The sequence below is a fragment of the Papio anubis genome, chromosome 3 (assembly GCF_008728515.1).
Source record: "Papio anubis isolate 15944 chromosome 3, Panubis1.0, whole genome shotgun sequence".
NCBI classification, from domain to species: Eukaryota; Metazoa; Chordata; class Mammalia; order Primates; family Cercopithecidae; genus Papio; species Papio anubis.
Window position 1 is genome coordinate 37,530,339 of NC_044978.1, and position 14,649 is coordinate 37,544,987.

General features: G+C 41.4%; 1 long non-coding RNA gene across 1 annotated transcript in view; it reads left to right on the forward strand.

The window, feature by feature from the left end:
* LOC108584078 overlaps positions 1–14,203 on the forward strand; it is a 39,700-nt gene extending 25,497 nt beyond the window's left edge. The window contains exon 2 of the long non-coding RNA XR_001898971.3: positions 11,911–14,203. This is a non-coding gene — a long non-coding RNA (uncharacterized LOC108584078). The remainder of the gene's footprint in view (positions 1–11,910) is intronic.
* The last annotated feature ends 446 nt before the right edge of the window (positions 14,204–14,649 follow it).

A 14,649-nucleotide genomic window follows, 5' to 3' on the forward strand; every position in this document is an offset into this window, starting at 1 on the left:
ACTGTGCTTGGGAGAGGAGAAGGAGCAGAGGTTTTGCATTTATTGGCTTGGGGTACTGAGTAGCTATGTAGATATTACAGAATAATAGTAGCTGCTGTCCCCCTAGGTCTGATAATGATGGAAGGAGTTGTTGATTGGCATGTAAGTTGATTCCCACCCCTTTTTGATGTATCACAAATAATTAAGCTATAATATTGACGGTAAGGGGCAGGGGATTATTCTGGAATCAGGTTTTGTTTGTTTTTAAATCAGAATACTGATTTTAAACTGACCATCTGAATATAGAAAAGCATCTCATTATAATTTCCTCTACCTAAAGCAGTGGGCTTCACTCAGGGGTGGCAGCACTAACCATCAGACCCAATTGGTCATGCACCTGGCAGCAAGCTCAGGGCCTCTCAGCAAGCTGGGGGGTGGCTGGGTTGTGGCCTCCTTGGCACTGTCTGTGCCTGCCTAGCATGGGCAGAGGACATCAGCCGCCCCAGAACATGATTCATGGACAACACCAGCGCCCTCTGCACCCGCTCCACAGCTGCAGAGGGACAATCGGGCACTAGTTTCAGCCACATCTGGCCAACAGACCTCCCTGTGAGATTTGCCCATTCAGAGAAGCAGATGGCAGGTGAGACAGGCTGAGTTTTGAGGCACATGGCTCTCTTGGCTCTGAACCTTATGATGGCTGGCAAATGGGGACCTGGACGTGCTTTGGGGAGTGAGAACCTACTGAGCAGAAGAGTTGCCTGCCATGGCCCTTGCTGGGAGCCCCGGCTGCTGCCTCACCTACTCTCATCTTTCCCACGTTCTGATTTCCCAGGTAGATGGACAGCACTGCTGGCTCCTGGTACTAGACTTTTCTTGCTAAAATCCATTCCTGGGATCTGTGCTAGAATTACCCATGAAGGTCAGGGATTCAGTGGATTTGAGAAACTGACACAGGGTACATCTGAAGCTTGCTGGTATGTTTGTTGAGAAACACTTTCAGTCCTCACTTCTAGGGCCTGGTTCCTTTCTGCTCCTTGGGGACCAGGCAGAGGCAGCTCTCTGGTCTACGATGTAAAGCTCCACTGTAGGTCTGATTAATCCTCTACCTGTTATTATCACCCAAGACTGTTAACTTCCCTCTCTCTTCTTTTTTTCCCCTTGTTTCGGGTCTCCCTCCGCCCTCAGATACCCATGATTCTCTTTTCATTCTCTTCTTTTTCTGCCCCACGGGTGAGGCTTTTGCTGGAGGACTCAGTCATTTCCTGGGAGGTTTGGGTGATTTGAGATGTTCTTCATCTGAGGAAGATTTACATTTGAAAAGAGACCCAGGAAGAAGGGCACCGCTTACCTCTGAGGAATAAACCAAAATCAGTGACATTTCAGTCTCCAGAGACGGGCCAAAGAGAAATTACTTTCAGATTGGAGCTGCCATACCTTAAATCAAACCACAGAGACAGATCCTCCTTCTCTGCACATAAGCCTGTACTGGTTCATCTGCAAAGTGGGCTTGAAAAACTGGGAATGAAGCCCAGGCTCTTTACGCTCTGAGGCTGAACCTGGATTGCAGTGACTGGCGGAGGGCTTGGAGGGCAGGTGTCCTTGTGGACCTTTGCCCCCTTTTCTTTCCCAGACATTCTCCTCCACTGGTTCCCTCTGAGAGGAGTGTAGGAGTATGTTTGCCTTCTGCCCTGGCCACTGCAAACCTGGCTCCTTGCTCATGTCGGGCTGCAGTGCGGAGAGGGAGTGACACAGGGATGCTGTGCAGAAGGCTGTGGCAGGAGAAAGAAAGGCGATGGAAATGGTGATCAATAAACTCCACTCATCCCCTACCCTTGCCCACCGGCCCAGATGGTAAGTGGATAATCAAAGATAAACCCACTTAGTAAGTGGATAATCAAAGATAAACCCAAAAGGAGGAGGGGGTCTCCTGAGCTGCTTTTAAAGCTGAATCTGCCCCCTCCCCTTCCTCCCTTGTAACATAGACCCCCTCTAGGAGATCCGCTTTGACTGGAGAGGGAACCGTGGGCAATCCCGGGAGGCAGTGCGGCCACGCGGAACTCTCTGAACATGGCCGCATGCAGAGCAAGGAGGAGGACCTGAGGCCATCTGCCTTTATCCTCCAGAAGCCCACTTGCTGTGTCTGTACCCAGCTTGTTACAGAAACGGCAGGTCATTTTCCTCACCCAGCATCCCACTGGGGCTGGAGCTGGAGGAGGAGCTGAGGGGAAGGGGCAGGCAGTGTCCTCCCACGGGCTGTCAGGAGCAAAGCGCTGACTTCCTCGGGGTGGTTTTGGTGGTTTGTTTTCTACATGATTCTTCCCCCTCTATCAGCCATTCTGTTTGTTAAAGGGAGTTACTTTCTGGGCTGGATTTATTGGCTATATCTAGAATCTATTTTCTCCAAAGGTGTTATGGCAGATTCCCACTCTTACATTCTATCCTGGGGTGTAAAGAGATCTGAAACGGTCAAGGAAATGGAAGAAATTTAAAACCTAAGAGAAAACTAAGCGGAATGACACAGGACAGCCAGGTTCTCCCTGAGTCAGATCATTCCCGCTACTGGTGCCGCTCCTTGGCAGAGAGAAGGATTTCTCAAATCCATTCCCCTCACAATCCTGCAGAAAACCTGACGAGCGAGGGTCTCTTATGGGTTAAAAAAGTGTTTTATTTTAATCTTCTCCATTTCCTTAATGTAACACATTCAGCCCATTTGTGGGAAATCCCAGCCATATATGTATCCAAGAGGCAAAGTCTAGATTTGTGGGATCCCACTCATTTATGCAGTAAACACTTTTATATTTGGCCCTGGAGATATGACGTGATGACGTGATGATGGATTGGATATGAGGGATTTTTGTTCAGTCACCCCCATCGAATTGTGAACATCCCAAAAGTAGCAAAAAAAAAAAAAAAAGCAAAAAAAAACTCTTCAAATCTCTCCATTTCTGTCAGTCTTTACTGATATCATCTCCGTCAAAGCCACCATTATCTCTTATTTGAGTTACAATATGGCCTCCTGTTGTACATTAGTTGGTACATACAAATCTTTCCATGGACTTCCATGGCATCTAAAATGAAATCTGAGCTCCCTGACATGACTCCTGTTTGGGCCCTTGTTTTTTTCTATTGTCCTCTCATGTCACTAGTTGTGTTCCAGTTTCCTGGAAGACAATTTTTCCACAGACTGGGGGTGGGGAGGATGGTTTAGGGATGATTCAAGCATATTACATTTATTGTGCACATTATTTCTATTATTATTACATGGTAATAGATATAATATTACATTTGTAATAGAAATAATTGTACAATTTGCCATAATGTAGAATCAGTGGGAACCCTGAACTTGTTTTCCTACAACTAGACGGTCCCATCTGGGGGTGATGGGAGATAGTGACAGATCATCAGGCATTAGATTCTCATAAGGAGTGTGCAACCTAGATCCCTCACATGTGCAGTTCACAATAGGATTCATGCTCCTATGAAAATCTAATGCCACCACCAATCTGACAGGAGGCAGAGCTCAGGCAGTAATGCGAGCAATGGGGAGTGGCTATAAATACAGATAAAGCTTCGCTCATTTGCCCGCTGCTCACCTACTGCTGTGCAGCCTGGTTCCTAACAGGCCATGGACCAGTACTAGTCCATGGGGTTGGGTTCCCCTGCCCTATTGCAGTGGTTTTCTTCTTTTGTTCTCAAATATCCTCTAATAGAATTTTGAAAAACTAATATATCCCTTATCTTAGTTCACTCTGTGCTGCTGTAACAGAATACCCTAGACTGGGTAATTTATGGGAACAGAAATGTATTCTCTCACAGCTCTGGAGGCTGGGAAGCCCGAGATCAAGGCACTAACATCTGATGAATAGAAGGATGAATGTTGTGTCCTCACATGGTAGAAGAGTGAAAGAGAGTAAACGCTTCCCAAAAGCTTTTTTTATAGAAGCCATAATCTATCTATGAAGTCAGAGCCCTCAGGACCTGAACATCTCCCAAAAGGCAACACCTCCCAACACTGCTGCACTGAGGAGTAAGTTTCCAACACATGAATTGTGGGGGCACATTCAGACCATAACACCCCGCAGCACATTTATAACTTAGTATTTAAATTCTTCATTTAGAAGTTCAAATATTTGCAAAGGATGTAATTTTTTGTATTATTACTTTAAATGCTGACTTAAAAAGTCACATCACTCTTACATTTATCTAATTGAACTAAAATACTATTTTGGTGCCCATCATTCTTTAAAGCGTATAGATGTGATCTTCCCTTACAGTTCCAAGTTTTACATCATTCTTATTTCTCTTTGAACTCGTATTTTTATTATATTTTCCCCACAGAATTTTATACTAGTATAAACTTCTTGGCAATAAAATATCAATATGTTATAAATCTTGATAAGTAGTTGTTAAGAGGCAAATTTTATCCATAATATAGCTTGCAATGAGATAAATGAGGCTTCTTTTTTAATTATTGATGAATCTATGGATTAACATTACTTTTTGCTAGAATAGGACAGTTTCAGAAACAATTTTACTTCTACTTACTGTGTTTTAAAATATAATTGCTGAGATACTTTCCTCACATAAATATAGATATTTATATATTTATGGAAGGTATGTATGGAAGGCAAATATGCATGTTTTAGAGATACTACTCAATTCTTTAAACTCTTTCTGATTTTCATTCCACAAATAACAAAGTTATTCTTTCATCATAAATTATTTTAATGTCTGAGAGCTGACAACTCCATTAAATCCTCCTTTAATGTTATTGAAAGCAAAGAATTGAAACCCACCCAACTAATCAAAGAATTTGGTACCCACTTACTAGAATAATCTGCTTTCTTAAATGCTGAGACATACACTTGAAAGTTTCTACCAAAATTTATCAAATTACTATCTTTTTTAAAAACTGTATAATTCCATTTACATAAATAACAAAAAAGAAGAGAGAACTAATCCGTACTGGTACTGATGAGGATGGTGGTTCACCTTGGAGGGTGGGTAGTGATTAGAAGGTATCACCAGAAAGGCTTCAGAATTGTTGACCTTGTTCTGTTTTCTGACCTGGGTATTGTTACACAGGTGTGTTCAGGTTGTGGGAATTCATTGCGCTGTATGCTTGCAATCTGTGCACTTTTTAAAGCTTTTATTTCAAGTTCAGAAGTACATGTGCAGGTCTGTTACATAGGTAAACGTGTGTCACGGGAGTTTGTTGTACAGATTATTTTGTCACCCAGGTGTTAAGCCCAGGTGTTAGTTGTTTTTTTCAATCCTCTCCCTCCTCCTACCCTCTACCCTCTGATAAGCCTCAGTGTGTTCTCACTTATGAGACATAGTACGTTCCCCTCTTTGTGTCCATGTGGTCCCATCATTTAGCTCCCACTTATAAGTGAGAACATAGGGTATTTGGTTTTCTGTTCCTGCATTAGTTTGCTATGGATAATGGCCTCCAGCTCATTCATGTCCCTGCAAAGGACATGATCTCATTCTCTTTTACGATTGCATAGTATTCTGTGGTGTATATGTACCGCAGTTTCTTTATCCAGTCTATCATTGATGGAATCTATCATTAGGTTGATTCCAGGATTTTGCTATTGTTAACAGTGCTGCAATGAACACACGTGTGCATGAGTCTTTATAATAGAACGATTTGTATTCATTTGGGTATATACCCAGTAATGGGATTGCTGGGTCAAATGGTATTTCTGTCTTTAGGTCTTTCAGGAATCTCCACACTGACTTCCACAATGGTTGAACTAATTTACATTCCCACCAACAGTGTATAAGCATTCCTTTTTCTCCACAACCTCACCAGCACCTGTTATTTTTTGACTTTTTCATAATAGTCATTCTCACTGGTGTGAGATGGTATCTCATTGTCATTTTGACTTCCATTTCTCTAATGATCAGTGACATTGAGCTTTTATTCATATGATGTTTGCCACATGTATGAAATGACTGTCATTCGTACAGTCTAGTCATTCACTGAGGGGTACCTTGTTTAACCTGATACACACTCAAAGGATTGGGAAAACCAAATTATTGCTTATTTCACTAGGCCTTTTCTAATATTTATATTTCTTATTAAATGCCTTAGTATTATCACATGTTTTAAATATTTTTAATTCAACTTACGAGATACACGTTTACCTCATTGATTAATGGAAAATGTCTGCCATATAAAAGGTCCCCTTTGTCAAACCAGTTGGTCAAATCAGGCTTACTTTTTGTCACACATATCTGGCTTCGTTTATTAACCCAAATAAATGTGTTGAGACATACCTCTGTAACAGTCACCTCTACAGATAGACAGGTAACACTCCCAGCCTTACCATTGAAAAACATCCTGCCCCCGTTATTCCTTTTCGGAGTCACAGGGATCTCCCTCAGCAGGAAATGTTTCTTCAGCAATATGTGGATTATGGAAAATTCAAGGTCTTTTTGAAAAAAATAGTGTACTCTATGCAGCCATAAAAAAAGGAATGAGATTATGTGCTTTACAGGGGCATGGATGGAACTGGAGGCCATTACCCTTAGCAAACTAATGCAGGAACAGAAAACCAAACACTGCCTGTTCTCACTTATAAGTGGGAGCTAATGATGAGAACACATGGACACAAAGAGGGGAACAACAGACACTGGGGCTTTTCACAGGAGGAGGGAGAGGATCAGAAAAAAATAACTAATGGGTACTAGGCTTAGTACCTGGGTGATGAAATAATCTGTACAACAAGCCCCTATAACATGAGTTAACCCATGTAACAAACCTGTACGAGTCCCCGAACTTAAAAGTTAAAAAAAAAAAAAGGCCGGGCTGAGGCGGACAGATCACGTGAGCCCTGGAGTTAGAGACCAGTCTGGGCAACATGGAGAAACCCCATCTCTACAAAAAATACAAAATTTAGCCAGGCATGGTGGTGCACACCTGTAATCCCAGCTACTCAGAAGGCTGAGGTGGGAGAATTACTTGAGCCTGAGAGATTGAGGCTGCTGTGAGCTGAGATCGCACCACTGCACTCCAACCTGAGCAACAGAGTAAGACTCTGTCAAAACAAACAAACAAACAAAGAGTAGTGTATTTCTACTTGTCCCTTTGTTTGGAGTCACAGACTTTTTGACATCCTGGGCATGTACTGTGGTATGCTTTGAGATAGGTGAGAGACACTTGCTTTTCTCTAGTGAAGTAGAAGGGAGACTATTAAAGGGAATATGGAAGAGAGAAACAGTCTTGTTTTCAGGTCACCTCTACTCAGTTTAGAAGGAGTACATATGAAAGTTGATGAACTGGAAATAGAGTCCCTTAAATCTAAGCACGCCTGTGTATCTCTTGGAAAGTCTTCATGGACCTCCAGATTTGAAGCCTAGGGCCCTGTTGCTTTCCACAGTGGTCTACCTTGAGCTGCAGACTGAGCCAAAATCCTCCCCTACAATAGATCCAGACAGCTTGGGATGATGAGGAACCACCAAAGTTGCCCCCATCCATCCTGCTCTGGACCTGCCTTTCTTCTCACCATGTCCAGAACACGAGCAGTGGCCACAGGAGGGGGACCGCTGTGGGACCAGTTACTGCTGGATACTCTGGGTTTAGGAGCAGTCGTTCTGTTCACTGAGATGGCTCCATCTTCTTGGAATGGGTAAAATGGGGAAAGTGCTGACCTCCTGGCATCTGTATTTTCAGCTCAATATCAACCCAAGGGACTTGCTAATTTTACATTCAATGACTAAGTCAAAATGAGTCAAAGCAGTTGGTTTCAGTAAATGAAAACTTTACCCAGAAACTAAGTCAAAGTAGGATACAAAATAGAAATGAGATTTTTCATTTATTTATCCATTGGCTTGTTAACACTACAGTTTCAATATGCCAGACATTTTGCATAATTATACTTAATCCTCTCAATAACCCTGCAAGGAAGCTATTACTGCTTCTGTTTTATAGCTGAGGAAACAGAGGCTCAGTGAGGATGGTTATCTTGCCCTGTGTCTCATGGCTAGCCAAGGGCAGGCTCAGACCCAAAGCCTTGCAGGCTCCACCAGGCTCTGCTTCCCCTGCATCCTTTGCCCACCATGGCCACCACACACAGGAAATGCAGATGCATCAATAATAAGCAGTTCATGCATCTTTCTTTTTGGCGTTCTATGCCAATTATTTAGACTTATGAATCATGTCCCAATTAACTATAGAAATTGAATAGCATGGAGAAATTCAAATTGCATGTAATCCCCAAATCTCATTTTGGCCAACAATCTCAGCTTCCTATTCCATAAGGACTTTTAAAAGAGTTTCTAACAAGTGACAGTATTTGACAGATTCTATTTTCACCACCTTGCTTTTCCATCCCTACCTTGGGTAGAGAGTAGCTTGCAGACGGGATATTTGAAAGTTAAACAGCAGGAAGAAAGAGAGAGGAGACTCCAAGGATTTAAATTACATCTGTATAAGATGTAAGATGGCTACTGTGATGTTAGTCCTCACTTTGTTAACTTTAGGTTAGCACCAATTTTAAATTGTCTCCTTAGTTAAAAATGTATAATCAAATGCATTGATGGGCAGGGCACAGTGGCTTATGCCTGTAACCCCAGCACTTTGGGAGGCCGAGGTGGGTGGATCATGAGGTCAAGAGATTGAGACTATCCTGGCCAACATGGTGAAACTCCATCTCTAATAAAAGCCTATAGTCCCAGCTACTCAGGAGGCTGAGGCAGGAGAATCGCTTGAACCTGGGAGGTGGAGGTTTCAATGAGCTGAGATCGTGTCACTGCACTCCTGCCTGGCAACAGAGCGAGACTCCATCTCAAAAAGAAAATGCATTGATGATAGCCGTGAGGCCTAAATCAAACTGCTGAGCATTAACTGAGTTCCAGTTCACAGACAGAGACTGCAGCAGACACCTCTGGTACCCACCTTCTCCCTCCCCATCATTCCCCCTCAATCCACCTCTGACTTTAGCTGTAGCTGCAGCAGACAGCCCCAAGTAAATGCCAGACTCACCTTGTTCTGTCATTGTCCATCTCAAATCAAGGTCTCATGAGCCTTTCTGCAAGCCAGTAATGAGCAAGATTCTCTGATGCCAGGGAGTACTCTGTCCACACAAGTGCACAGCCCCAAAGTCGGGGGCTGCTATATGCTAACGTCCCTGGGGCAACACACAACCAATAGGAAGGGTGTCAGTGCAGAAATGCACCAAACTTCCATACTTCAGAGGGACAATTCTGGGATGTATTTGTATACTTTTCTGTGTCCTGGTATAATGAAGACCCTGTTGCCCATAGTGTGACCTCAATAACACACTCATATATTTTCCTCCTTCCCTGTCTTAATCTGTTTTCTCACTCCTTCTGAGACCACCTACCAGATAAACAATCTGCTTCCAAGACCCTTAAACTTTGTTTTTGAAAGAATCCAAACTAAGACCTGGAATTACCAGATATTATATACAAATGGGCCATTCTCCATGGATGCAGCTAAACAAGACAAAAATTAAATAGCAATGCAGATCATTCCAATAAGGCAGTAATTCCTGATTCACAAGTGGGTAAGTCATCAGAGAGAGGGACACGTGCCCCAAGGGATGTGTATAAGAGTCTTTAAGGGGCCTTTTCAAACCATACTCTGAAAATTCCAGTTTATCTTTGTAGGGGGTTGCAGAATTCCCTCCCTCTGAAAGAATCACGGCCTCACCAAGTCACTGTCTTGTCACCAATGCTGATGAAATGTGTTGTGTGGGGCACAAAAAGAAGGTTGCTGCAATGACAGCTTTTTAAAGACATCATTTTTTAGATGCAATTTGGTGCTTTACTCAATAGTCTTAGCTATTTTTAATTGTGGTTTAATTTAACTCTGCCCTTTTTGTCCCCATGCTTGGCTTGTTGGAGCTAAATAAAGAGAAAGCTAAGCTTTTCTTTCCAGCATTTGTGTTGCACTTGAAAAGTCCTTATCACTCCTCCAGGCCCCCTCTTGCTTTCTAAATGAATCAGAAGATACACATGTCATAGAATTGCATCTCTGCTCTGAGAGCATAAGACTCATGACCTGTTTTTCCATTTTGTCTTTTAAAGAAAAGCAAAACTCTCTTTTCCCAGCAACTTTCTAGTAAGAATTTGCCAACTAAGTGTAACCTGGAATTTGCATATAATTCCTTTAGCAACACTCTGGATCCCTGTGAAATTTACAACTACACAAGAGAGTTCCACATACGAAAAAAACAAACAAACAAACAAACAAACTTGCAGAGAATACTATCTTTACTTAGAATAAAACACTGGACACAACAAATTTAAATAAGGCCTTTTGGCATATAGATTTAAACTGGCTTTACGGTAGCCATACATTTCTAAGCATTTTAGTTGCAAGCTCGTGGTTACAGAGAATGCTTAAGCCAGGAATAGTAAAACCTGACACACATGGATGGTCCACTGCAGACAATATTAGTTGATCAAAGCACCTTTTCTCACTGAATCTGAATGCGGTGTCTGTATTCTTCTCAACACAGCAGTCTGGTTGATCAACGTTCTTAAACTACTGGAAAAAACTCAGAGAAGAGAAATATAAAATAATATTAAGGCTACAACCATGAAGAAAACAAAGTCTTTGCCCATGTGGAGCTAGTTTCCAGTGGGGGAAACACAAAATAAATTGATAAACACATGCATATTTAATATTTGGAGCAGAGTTATCGAATGACATTCTTGTTCTCTGTTTCTCTTCCAAATTAACAGAATAATGATTTTTTTATCAGGGCACATGGCCTCCCAGCTAAAAGACCACATTTTCCAGCTTCTCCCATAGCTACGCATGGCATAGAAATAAATTCTGATTAATGAGATGTAAGCAGATATACTTTGTAAAAGTATAACCTTTTGGAACTTCCTCCGGCAAGTTTTTTCTAAAAAAAAAAAAAGGTGGCAAACTCTTCTTTTTTTCCATCCTGCTGCTGGGAAACTGGATTTTATGGCTAGAGTGACCCAGCAGTTGCCTTGAACATAGAAGATGAGCACCACATTCTATACTCTCTGTTTGAGAATCTGGAAGAATCTTTAGTTCTCAGTAACCGTGGAGGCACTCTGCTGGCCCGGGGCTGTCCAACTCCATGCACTTTTTTTTATTAAGAAATAAAAGTATTTCTACCTTATTTAAGCTACTACTTTTCAAGTTTCTGTTATAACTTAACCTAATTTTAATGAATAATTTAAAAATATGTATACATACCATGCATCATATTGAACTAGACACATAAGGGTGAAATAGATGTCCAAGAGTGGATATCAATTGATCATAGAAGAGAAGCAGGCTTCAGTGTTTCAAGTGGAACAAACAATTGTAGATTTAGATTTTGAAATTTGGCAGGAGTAAAAGCACATCTTTTCTTTTGTGTTTTTTTCAATTTTTTGTGGTTGTAGATTGTATTTATGGGTAGCGTCATTTCTGAAAGTTGCAGTGTTTGCACTGAGTAAATTAATGAATGGTTAAGCTGCTATATTAAATTGAGGTATTGTTTTATGTTTTAAAACAGTTTACAGAGCTATAAATTTCCCATTTGCATTGGGTAGTCCAAGGAAACATGTTTCATCTGCATTCTAGCCCTCTTTGTCTTCTTTCATCAAAGCATCAGCACCATTGAAATGCCAGTGTTGCAATCCTATTCTCTTGTTTTTAAAGCACCAAAGCCAACCTGATTTGCATATTAGTTGGCATAAATTTGAATATTAATTTCAATAGGCATTGTCTCTAAATCCAGAAAATAAACACAGCCTGCTGCAATTATCCAGATAACTGGTATTTAGGGCTCATGAGTGCCTAAAAGTTTTAAACCTTCTACATTTATACTCAGATTATTCTTACAGATATTCACACAAACTCACTCGCACAGTGGTCAAATTACAGGTTGTGAACTTTATAATGAACTTATTCTCTTCATTTATTTCCAGGTTTCCAGATGTCAAAGTTTCTGGTTTGGAAGATCTGATGATCCAATTTCAGGAATATATTGGTCAGAACCACTTTTTTTTAAAGCTACAAATGACAAAAAAACTAACTTAAACCTGCTTTAAGCTAAACTGAATTTATTGGCTCGCTCAACTCGAAAGTCTCAGGGTTGTCTGCCTTTGGGCACAACCGGTCTCAGGTGCTCAAATGATTTCTCTGTCTCTACCTTTCTGCTCTGCCTGGCTCCTCTGGCTTCATTCTCAAGCAGATTTTCTCTACATATGGTAGCTAAGATATTCCTGCCAGTCCCAGTCCCAAGCCTATATTTTTCCTGCACCTTAGGATTGCAGAAGAATAAAGACACCCTTCTCTAGATCGATTCCCAGGAGAAAAACAAATTGTTTCTAGCCAACCTCAATCAAGTGCCCAGCCTATATGACTGACAGCCTTGCCAGAATCACATGCAGTGAGGAATTGTTCCCAAAAGGAAACAATGGGAGTGGTCAAAAAATTAAAAATAAGTAATGAAGGAAAGCATAGTCAGTCATTCATTGGCTTTTACTGAAATTAGAATGAGATTAACTTTTCACTGGGCTAGAAAATCTGTGTCCTTTCTTAGTAAGTTCAGGCTTCTACTAGTGGGAAAACCACTAGGGAAATGGTCTATACCAGTGCTTCTCAAATCTTCATGTGCAAACAAATCACCTGGAGTTTCGAAAAATGCGTATTTCTGATTCAGTAAGTTTGAGGTAGGGCTCAAGATTCTGTAGGTAGCGTAAGTTTCCAGGTCATGCTGATTCTTCTTGTTCATGGGCCACACTTTGAGTGGCAAAGGTGGACCTTGATCACTACTGAAATTCTGTCTGACTCCAAGAGCACAGCTCCCTGGCTTCCTTTCTTCAGAATTGTTTCACCATCTTCACTTTTCCAGAGCCCATGGATAAAGCTATCTTTACTGCCACCATCTGAGAGTTAACGTGGCTAAGGTCCCTGCCTTTTTTAACCTCCTGGAGCAGTTTTACTGGCTTCTGCTTTGGGTATAAAAGAATCCCTAGTGGGCAAGGCCTTCTCTGTGACTGGCACCTGTTGAAGCTGATACACTGTGCTGAGCAGTTAGGCCTCGTGGCTGTTTGACAGCCTTTCGGTTTGTATTCTCCTAAATTATGGAGAGTTTAGAAAAACTGTACTACTGATAGTGCTACTTTCTGGACATAAAAAATTACTTTTTGCATAATTCACACCAAATTCATAAGTCTTCCTCAGCATCTGGATGTTCCTGCTCATTTAGCATGCAGGTGTATAAAAGATGTATAAGACCTTCACTGGGATGCTCTCCAGACATAATACCCATCAGCCGCATCCTGAACAACGAGAATTTCATCTAGGCTTTCACACAGGGACATGAGAACGTGAACAAGTGGAACAAAGCATTATTTGGCTGAACGTTACACTTCTGTGCCTCCCTCGCTGCTTTTTTACAAACAAAACCTGACTTCCTTCCCCACCACCCCCCCACAACTGAGCCCACATCCAACTTTCTGCTTGTTATCTCTGTGAAGGAGCAAAGGGTGAAGAAACCACCTAGTAGGACTGAGGAAAATCACATCATGTACTTTTCTCCAACATCTTCAATAGGCGAGTGACAATGAACTTCAAGGATGGTCTTAATAGGGGAAGAGAATTCTCGAATGCTACATGTGGAAGCAGAGAGGCAATCCTACCCTGACCTGGGAGATCTCAGGAGTTTTTGGGTAGACTGTGTGTAGAAGAGTGTATGTAAATTTTATTTGGAGAAACCATCTCCTTCTTCTCTGCTTTTCTCCCTCTCTGAGTCACTGCCCAAGAAGCAGCCATGCTGAGGAAGAAAGCGGGACATGTGGAGTTTGGGCACCACCAGCCAACTCCCTCACCGCACCGCACTCCCAGCCCTCTAGTTATAGAGCTGCACGCACCATCCTCTCGCAAATATCTGTCCCGGAGTCATAGCTCACTACACAGTGCCTAAGAAGACGAAAATGTCAGGCTAGTCAAGTGCTTGATTGCAGCCACTTGCTTGAGGTACAGGATTCAATTTCCTTTACGCAAAATAAGCCATTCTTGGGAATCAAAAATTCATACCACATTTTGTGTAAATCTGATGGGAAATTTTGTCTGGGGAAATTCTTGCAACTTAAGATATGTAAATTCACTATTTGATTGTAATGCCAACCCATGATCCAGTGCTACTACCCTGCCTCTTATAAGATGAGAGGCTATAAACACCAGTATATTAAAAATGTATTCACCAAAGTAAAATTAGTGCTCAGCAGACTCTTATTTTTCTAGAATTTTATTTCTCAGATGGATTGGTATAATTTTTAGTGGTATGTATTGCCAGCCTATAATAAATATGTAAGCCCATCAAAACCTGATAGAAAACTCCATTAGATAATACACTGGGAACTGGGGATTAATTCTATACTAGCCCCAGGGGATGCCCCTTGTGACCTAATAGAATGTTTCCAATTCTAATTTATCTGGTTCTGTGAAATCAATTTTTCTACAAACTATAACCAGTACATGAGTGTTCTGCAAAAACTAATCATATTGGCATAATAAGCATGTCAAGTTACGGTGAAATGGACATTCTGTTGTTCTTTTATTGAAACTAATGGGCTAGCATTAGAAGGAATAAAATACCGGAAATGATAACAGTTTATGGCTTTGTTTTTTTACTTTTTAAATTTGATGGTATAGCATAT